A 9536-nucleotide genomic window follows, 5' to 3' on the forward strand; every position below is an offset into this window, starting at 1 on the left:
TCAGGGCTGTGTCACTCATGGTCATTCTCACGGCCATCTCATGCTTGTGTCATGGCCGTGGTCATGGCCAGGGAGCATCTCCGAGATCCCGAGCCCTGATTTTGGGACACTCAAGGACCACTGGGGACAACAAGGCCTGGCCTGACCTGACCCCCATCGCGCTGCCCCTCCGGGAACCCAACGTGGCCAAACCCTCCTGGGGACACCTTGGACATGGGACACAGGGCAGGAAATGAATCCCGGGGGATGGAGCTGGGTGTGGCTGACAAGCCCCCATCCTGCTCCTGGTGTCCCAATCCAGCTCCTCATGTCCCCATGGAGCCCATGGAGAGCAGGAGCTGCTCCAGAATCCCACGTGATCCCACCCCAATCCTGCTGCAACCTTGCTCCATCCATCCCACCCCATTCCGCCCCATCCATCCTGCCCCAACGCTTCTCTGGAACCCCAACCTGATCCTGCTCCATTCCATCCCAACTGATTCTTGTCTGGAATCCAGCCCTGATCCCACTCCATCCCTCCCACACCAATCCTGCTCCATCCATCCCTCCTGATCCCACTCCAGAATCCAGCCCCAATCCCACTCTACAATTCCCCCTGATCCCACTCTGGACCCTGCTCTGATCTGAAACCCCTCCTTGATCTCAGTCCGTCCATCCCGCCCTAATCCCCTTCTGGAATCCCACCCTGATCCTGCTCCATACCTGTGCTCAAGCCATTGGTTCCCATGTCCTTTCCTGCAGAAAGAGAAGATCCATGAGATTCCAGCGTGGATCACACACCAGGATTAACCCCAGGATCCATCCTGGGATCCGCACAGAAGGGATCCAGAGCTGGATACACCATTGGAACTCACCGGCTGCTGGGTTGTATCCATTCCTGTCCCTCCTCCCTGTGGAAACAAAGTGGGATCAGCATCAGTGGCACAGGATTCCCAGAACGGTGCTGGGTGGATCCATGCCCCTTCCTGACCCCCATCCCGTGTGTTACCGGATTGGAGCTTCCAGACAATGAATCCAATGAGGATGAGGATGAGGGTGGCAGCGATGACAGACACAGCGACCACCACAGTGAGATTCCCGCCAGACGTCGGCTCTGGGAAACATGGGATAGTGAGGAGGGGCAGAGGAATCCCCATTTAGGAATTCCAAATTCCCAATCCCCACATTCCCAGCCTCACCCCAAGCGAAGATCCCGGGCCCTGGCATTCTGGGATGCTCCACCCTGGGATGCTCCACCGGTACTGCTCCCGCTCCTCCGGCAGCGCCTCGATCCTGGCCCAGGTGTGGAAGGTGCCGTCGCTGTTGGGAACGATCCCGCCCCACTCCGTCTCCTGATCCAAGGTTTCACCCCCCTTCATTCAGCTGACTGCGATGGTGTTGGGGTAGAATCCGTACGCACGGCAGGACAGGATCAGCGTCCCGTGTTCCTCTCTTCCGGACACATGGACATCAAGGAGCTCTGGAATGGGATAATGGTGGAATTAGTGCATTGAGTTCTGTGGGAATGGGTTTGGGGTGTGCTCTACCCATGGAATTTCCACTGGAATGGCACTGGGGTGAGCTCTGACCATGGAATTCCTGCTGGAATAGGATGGAGATGAGATCTGCCCATGGAATTCCATGGGAATAGGATGGGGGAGAGATCTGCCCATGAAATTCCATGGGAATGGGATGAGAGTGAGATCTATCCATGGAATTCCTACAGGAATGGGACTGCAGTGAAATCTGACCATGGAATTTCATAGGAATGGCATAGGGGTGAGATCTACCCATGGAATTCCCACAGGAATTACTGTGTTCCCAAGTCCCTCCATTCCCAGATCCCAAACTCCCATAGGAATTCTGCTCCCACCTTTGCGCTCCAGCTCCTCCTGCCCATATCCGACGTATTCCCGGAGCCATTCGGGGCATTCGTGCTTCAGGTAATTTGTCCGATACTCAGCCACCTCTTCCTGTTCCCAGCGCCTCCTGGTGATCTCAGCAGCGCTGTCGGCTGCCACAAATCTCCCGGATTCCGGGTCAAAGGAGATGAAATCCCGCCCGTCGTAGCCATCCAGGTGGGATCCACGGACACTCCCATCGGACAGGAGTTCACAGCCAGAAACTCGCAACCTTGTGTGGAGACCTGGGGGGATTGTACCCACAGAGACCCATGGAATTGTGTCCCAGCCCCACAGAGCCCCATTCCAGCCCCATGGAGCACCAGAGTCTGAGGGAGACCCAGAGAGCCTCATCCCAGCCCCTTGGAGCCCCGTGGATCCACATCCCAACCCCATGGATCCACAAGCCAACCCCACAGATCCCATCCCAGCCCTGCGGATCCACATCCCAACCCCATGGATCCCAACCCAACCCCACAGATCTCATCTCAACCCATAGATCACAAGATATCCCATACCAGCCTAATGAATTCCCATTTCACCCCCTTGGAGCCCTGTGAATCCACATCCGTCACCTATAGATCCCATCCCAGCCCCATGGATCCTCACCCCAGCCCTACAGTTCCCATCCCAGCCCCACAGATCCCCCCACTCACCCCCACTCTGGTTGTACCGCTCCCCCAGTGTCTCCAGGTCCTCGACAAACGCGTGCTGGTGTCCCACAAACTTCTGGGTCTCCCTATCCCAATATCCCAGCTCGACTCCATCCTTTATCCACTGCGTCAGCGGCTCCGTCCTGCCCCGCTCGCTGTCGTAGCGCACGAAGGGGATCCCATCCACGAACCCAATGGCCATGAACTGGGGGATCCCCGCGCTGGGCTCTGACACCGCCACTTTCAGGTAATGCAGGGAGTGGAGAACTGGGGGGACACGGAGATTTGGGGGGGCTGAGGGGATCATGGATCAATGAAAGGGGAACTGGGAGAGCTGGGAAGGGGTTCGGGGATCCTGGAGCCAAGGAAAGGGTGGTGCAGGGTGGGAGAGGTGGGATGGACAGGAAAGGGCATGCAGGGGGTGCTGGTGTCCAGGAAGGGGGCTCAGGGGGTTCCAGGGTCATGGAAGGGGTGAGGGGTGCAGGGACTGGGAAAGTGGGATGGGGGTTCCAGGGGATCCCTGTGCCCAGGAAAGGGGCTCCAGGGGTCCCCAGTGCCAGGGAAAGGGGTCACAGGGTGGGGAGACCTGGGAATAGAAGACTGGGGGTCCTTGAAGCAGAGGAAAGGGGGAGCCAGGGGCTGAGAAAGGCAGGAATGGGGGTCCAGGGGGTATCAGGATCAAGGGAAAGGGGGGTCTGGGGACTGGGGAAGGTGGGATGGATGGGAAAGGAGGTGTAGGGGGGGATTGGTGCTGGATAAGGGGGTGCAAGGGGGTCCCAGTGCCCAGAAGTGAAAATTCAGGGGGGTCCCAGGGCCCAGGATCCCCCCTGGGACTCTCATGGACACCCTGAGACTCCCCCGCAGGGCGAGCAGGGGGTGAAGAACTGTGGGGATGCAGAGATTGGGGGGTCTGCAGCATCCAAGAGGCAGGAAGGGGGACTGGGAGAGCCAGGAAGGGTCCAGGGTTCAGGGAAGGGACTGGGAGAGGCGGGATGGGGGATCCAGGGGGTCCCTGTGCCCACCAAGGGGGGTCCAGGGGTCCCCGGTGCTGAGGGAAGTGCGGTCTGGGAGCTGGGAAAGGCAGGAATGGGGCTCCAGGGGGTCCCTGGGTCACAGAAAGGGAGGTCTGGGGCTGGGAGAGGTGGGCGGATCCCGGGGACGCAGCTTGGGAGACGGGAAAGAGAAAGAGACCGAGGGAAAGCGAGGGAAGGGGACAGGGAAAGAAGGAATGCCAGGGAGTTCATCTGGATCCCTCTGGATCCCCGCTGCGACCACCCTGGAGCCGTCTGAGAACCACCTGGGACCCCCTTAAGAAAGCGCCGGGAGTGGAGAACTGGGGGCACAGGGAAATTTGGGAGATCTGGGGGTGCAAAGGTGAAGGAAAAGGGCGGGTCTGGGGTCTGGGGAGGGCGGGAGGGGCGGGGAGGGGTGCAGGGGGTCCCGGAACACGTGAAGGGGGTCCAGGAGGGGGTCCCAGTCCCGGATGAGGGGGTACAGGGGGGTTCCCATGCCCGGGAGAGGAAGTTCAGGGGGTCCCGAATAAAGGAAAGGGGGGTGAGGGCAATGGGGTGTCCAGGGGGTCCCTGTGCCCAGGAAAGGGGGTGCACGGGCCCCCGGTGTTGAGGAAGGTGGTGGGTGGGGGCTGTGGAAGGCAGGAGTGGGGGTCCAGGGGGTGCTGGGGTCAAGGAAAAGCGGGGGCTGGGGTGTCTGAGAGGGGGAGGGCCGGGAAAGGGGGTGCGGGGGGGCATTGGTGCTGCATGAGGGGGTGCAGGAGGGTCCCCGTGCTGGATAAGGGGGTGCAGGGGGGGGTCCCTGTGCCTGAGAACGGAGGGTTTGGGAGGGTTCCAGTCTCAGATATGGGGGTGCACGGCGGTCCTGGTGCAGTGGAATGGGGGTTCAGGGGGTCCTGGTGCTGTATAAGGGGATGCAGTGGGGTCCCGGTGCCCAGGAATGGGGGGTTCAGGGGTGCCGGTGCCAGATAATGGCCTGGTTGGGATCTGGTGCTGGGAAAAGGGGTGCAGGGGGTCCCAGGGCCAGATAACGGGATGCACTGGGGTCCCGGTGCCCAGGAATGGGGTTCCGGGGGGTTCCATTCCCGAGTTCCGGGGTTCAAGGGGTCCTGGTGCCTGAAAATTGAGGTTCAGGGGGTCCCGGTGCCGGATAAGGGGATGTAGTGGATCCCGGTGCCCAGAAATTGGGGTTCAGGGCGGTTTCCCTGCCCGGGAATGGGGGCTCAGGGGGTTCCAGGCTGCAGTTAAGGGGGTGCAGGGGTTATCGGGGCTGAGGAAGGGGGTACAGGGGGGGTCCCAGTGTCCCGAAATGAACGTTCAAGGGGGGTCTCTTGACCCCCTGGAACCCCAGGGGACCCTCCGGAATCCCCTGGAACCCCTTCCAGGAAGCGCCGGGAATGAAGAACTGGGGGGACACCAAAATTTGGGAGATCTGGGGGTCCAAAAGCCGAGGAAAAGGGCGGGTGTGGGGTCTGGGAAGGACGAGGTGGCCGGGAATGGGCGTGCAGGGCGTCCCAGAGCACTGACGGGGGTGCGGGGGGATCCTAGGCCCGGATTAGGGGGGGCAGGGGGGTCCCAGTGCCCAAAAATTGGGGTTCAGGGGGTTCCCGTGCCGGGGAATGCGGGTTCGGGGGGAGTTTTCTTCCAGGAATTTGGGATTCAAGGGGGTCCCGGTGGCCGGGAATTGCGGTTCCGGGGGCGTCGGTGACCAGAAATGGGGATTCAGGGGGGTCCTGGGGCCACATGACGGGGTACAGGGCAGTGCCAATGCGGGGCAAAGGGGTACAGGGGGGTCCCTGTGCCCAGAAATGGGCGCTCAAAGGGGTCCCCGTGCTCAGGAATGGGGGTTCAGGGGGTCCCGGTGCTGAAAAAGGGTGCTGAGGGGTTCACAGGACCAAAAATGGGGGTTCAGGGGAGTCCGGGTACCCGGGAATGGAGGTTTAGGGAGTTCCCGGTGCCCAGGAATTGCGGTTCAGGGGGGTCCCGGTTTCGGGGGGTCCCACTCCCGGCCCTGCGCTCTGAACTCTGCCCGGACCCCGCTGGGCTCGGCCCAAAGCCGGGCAAGCAGCGGGAGCAGCGGAGCCAATTTTTCCTGCGGGTGCGGGTCCCACCCTCGGCGGAACAGGGCTGGGCGCTGCGACCCGATCCCTGATTCCCAATCTCCTTCTCTCTCTCTCTCCCTCTGCTGTTCTCTCCCTTTCCTTTGGGGGATCATAAATCCCAGAGCGGCCGCAGAGCCCCGTGCCCAGGCCGGGTTTCCCAGCAAAGGGAGGCTGGGGCTGAGGTGCCCCAGGCTGGCCGGGAATGGGGGCCCGGGGGTCCCTGGGCTCACGGAAATGGGGGATCCAGGGGCTGGGAGAGGAGGATACCCGGGAAAGGGGGTGCAGGGGGGGGGTCCCAGTGCCCGGGAATGGGGTTGGGAGGCGGGGGTGGGCAGCAGCTGCTGGAGAGAGACTGGGACAGACTGGAATGGACTGGGACAGACTGGGAAAAGAACCCACTGGGAGCAGAACTGAGGCAGCAGAGATCATACTGGGATATACTGGGACCACACTGAGGGCTACTGGGAACATGCAGGGGACAATTGAGATTGGACTGGGAGGGACTGGGAATGGTTTGGATCATCCTGGGACTGACTGGAATCATACTGGGAGTGATCAGATCTGTAGTAGGGGTGAAGAAGAGAAACTGGAATAATGCAGGGAGCAACTGGGATCATACTGGGACCAGCTGCCCCATGCTGGGGTCATACTGGGATCATACTGGGACTGATGGGGTGACACTTGGAGTGACTGGCATAGTACTGGGAGTGTCTGGGAGTAACTGGGATCAAACTGGAGGTGACTGGACTTATACTGGGAGCAACTGGGACCACAGCAGGGGCAAATGGCATCGGGTAAGGTGTGACCGGGCTCATACTGGAAGTGACTGGGGCCACACTGGGCTCTTACTGAGAGGGACTGAGAGTGAAAGGAACCATACAGGGCATGACTGGGAGCCACTGGGACCGTGTCGGGGGCAACTGGGATCCTACCGGGAGTGATTTGGACCATACTGGGAGCGACCGGGACCCACCGGTGAGGCGGCGGCGGAGCTGGGAGGCGGCCGCAGCGCAGGTGGGAGCCGCGCTGGGTTGTGCGGGGGCTCGGGGCTCGCTGCGGGCCTCGGGGGCGGCAGGGGGCTCAGGCGGGTTCCTTGTGCCGTGTCCGGCCCGTGGTGCCGCTGCCGTGAGGGCGCTGCGGGAGCGGCTGCCCGCGGTCTCCTTGCGGCCGCTGCCTCGGCAGGAGCCGCTGCCGGAGCAGCGCTGGCTCGGCCCGGTTCCTGTGGCTGGGACAGAGGCGGCTGCCCCGTGCCCGCGGCTGTGCGGGGAAATTCACGTGGCCGGAGGTTTCTGTGCCCCGAGGAGACAGAGGAGTCCTGTACAAGTGACTTTATTGCTGAGCAGAGGGAGAGGCCGTGGCGCATTTGCCGTGCGCTCTCTGCCATTGTTGTAGTTCGCAGCCTCCTTTTTATCCGCATTTTCCCGGCTCATCTCCCTCTCCCTTTGCCCACTGCCTGAGGTACTTGGAAGGTTCAGACCTCCCGATCTGCCAACTGCACCTCGTTAATGTGCACCCCCACTTTTGTAGAACAGCCGATATTCACGGCTCTGTTAAGTCTTTTTTGTTCTCGACGTTCAGGAATGTAGCGGGACTTTCTGTGAGCAGCAGTCCATGTTAATTAATAACATTTATTGAAGCTGGTGGTTTCGCCCGGTACTTCCTTATCTAGAGGCCCCTGGCCCCTCGCTCAGCTGCTGAATGAGCTGCACTCTCAAGGTGTGGAGCATGGTAAAAAGGTGAGAGGTGCTGTAGCACATCAGAGCAGAAGCAGCATTCGTTTAACCCATGGTCTGCCAGGGAACCACAAAACCATGTCCCATTCCCATCCTTTCCACGTTTGGACTGGTACATGAGCTGCTTTTTTGTTTCCTTTGTTATCTGTTTCACCACTTTTGCTTTGTCATCTATTTGCCAAGACCAGTTTGAGTCATTTGATTTTCCACAAACTCCTCTTTTCTCTGCTAACAGATGATCTGATCCCATCCCATGGGGAAATGTTGTGTTCCTCATTTCAGTGGATTGCTCAGCAGGAAGGTCAGGAGCTGGAGCTGTCTGGGTGGTTATTCCGAGGACAGCTTGTAATCTAATGGTACCATTGAAATGAGAAATGGGTTCTGTGGCTCCTGATATGAATTGGTTTGGGTTCCCAGGGGCTGGTCCATGGTGTTGTAGGATTTGTTCTGCTGGCCGTTCATCTTCTCCCCATTTTTGGCCGCTCTCTCCAGTCAGGGCTGCATCAATTGACCATTTGTCTCTAATTAAATCATCAAATACTTGGATTCCCAACTGATTTCCCGGAACTTGTGGTAGCAAGAACATCTCAGTGCTCTAATCCACCCTATATAACATAGACAGTGACAGCACACGTTGGAGTGGGCAGAGGGATGATTCCCCCCCATTTATTTATAGTGAAGTTTTCCCAACATTCTCCATTTGCGGTTTCCCTTTGCAGCTTCACCCGTTTCTGTTGCAGGGTCAGATATCCTCACCCCGGGCTCTGCCTTGAGCTGTGCAAATTCCATCAGCGCAAGCAGGCAGAGCTCGGGGTGAGGGGCAGGGGGAATCAGCCCAATTCCTGCCCCAGGCAAGAGACCCAGGTACATTGGCCAGGCTTTGCCCAGCAGGGTTCATTTGCATTTCTAAAGCTCCTCTCCTGGCTGACTAGAACCAAAGCTTCTCTTCCAGGGCTGCCATCTGGTGAGTCACATGTGGCCCCCCCGGAATCTGCTTTTTTAAAAAAAGTATTAACTATTTAAGAGTTAAAAGTATCACGGTTAAAGCTCTTCAGTTTTGCAAAATGCAACATAAAGGCGAACATGGAAAAACCCTGACCAAAAATTGATTCTCACCCTTCTGTCCCAAACCTACCTGACAATATAAAGTAGGATTATTATAAAAAATGTTTCTCATGTTGTAATCTTATCACTGAAACTGTAGGGAAAACAAAAACTCTCCAAGAATCTCTTTAGTGTGAGAGAGTCAAGGCATTGCTTGGTTCTGGCCAGGATGTGCAACAGAAATACTTTCATCCACACATAGCCCGGCTGTGCAGAAAAAATCATTCCATGACATGTCAGTTTTACTCGATTTTTCCTAAACTTTACGTAGTCTGAACCAATCTAAATCCACTGCTTTAATGTTCATTGCTTCCAAGTCGTGTAAGTTTTTAGTGTTTGGTTTCCTATTAGACTCGGATTTCTTCCCCTCTGATGTGAATTCCGTCCACACTCCTGGATTTCCTTCTCAGCCTTTTCCAGACCAGGTGTCTCCAGCTGTGCGGGGGCAGTGTCTGGGGCAGCTGTTGGTTGCTGTTTGCTGCGGGGCGTTGATGTTTTGTTGCTCGTCGTTATCTCTGTGGGTGTCTTTTGGGCTATTCCCAGTCTGTTCGGATGTTAAACTCATCTCCATTGAGTGGTGGAGATGAGTTTAACATCCGAACAGACTGGGAACCTCTTAAATAAAACCTTTAAAATTTCTTTCCCAAAGGCAAACCTTTGAGTAGAGAAACCTTTCTGAGCAGAGAAATAAGATTTAAAAGAAGCAGAATGGGTGCATTTTGCAGCAATGCAGTCGCAGTCAGCCCAGAGTGTGGGTGTGAGTGAGCCCCAGAGTGGAATTGTGCCGCGGTGCTCCCCAGCAGCTGTGGCAGTGCAGGCCCAGCCAGCGCTGGAGCTGCAGCAGTGGCAGCGAGGCTTGGCCGCAGTGGCTGGAGGTGCCAGAGGAGGGTGGCCAGGATTCCCGAGGGTTTGAGCAGAGGATCTGTGGGCAGGCCCAGGGGCTTGGCCGCTGTGGAGCCCTGGCTGCTGCTGCGTTGCCTTCAGGGCAGGCTCGGGGGCGGCTCCCATGGTCCTGCTGCAGGCGGGAAGTGCAAATCTCCGGGGCTTCAGAGCC

The 9536-nt window shown here is 58.3% G+C and overlaps 1 pseudogene; it reads right to left on the reverse strand.

The window, feature by feature from the left end:
- Positions 1-541: 541 nt before the first annotated feature.
- Positions 542-2840, reverse strand: LOC136570725 (class I histocompatibility antigen, F10 alpha chain-like; annotated as a pseudogene).
- Positions 2841-9536: the final 6696 nt, after the last annotated feature.

The sequence above is a fragment of the Molothrus aeneus genome, unplaced genomic scaffold, assembly GCF_037042795.1.
Source record: "Molothrus aeneus isolate 106 unplaced genomic scaffold, BPBGC_Maene_1.0 scaffold_36, whole genome shotgun sequence".
Classification (NCBI taxonomy): Eukaryota; Metazoa; Chordata; class Aves; order Passeriformes; family Icteridae; genus Molothrus; species Molothrus aeneus.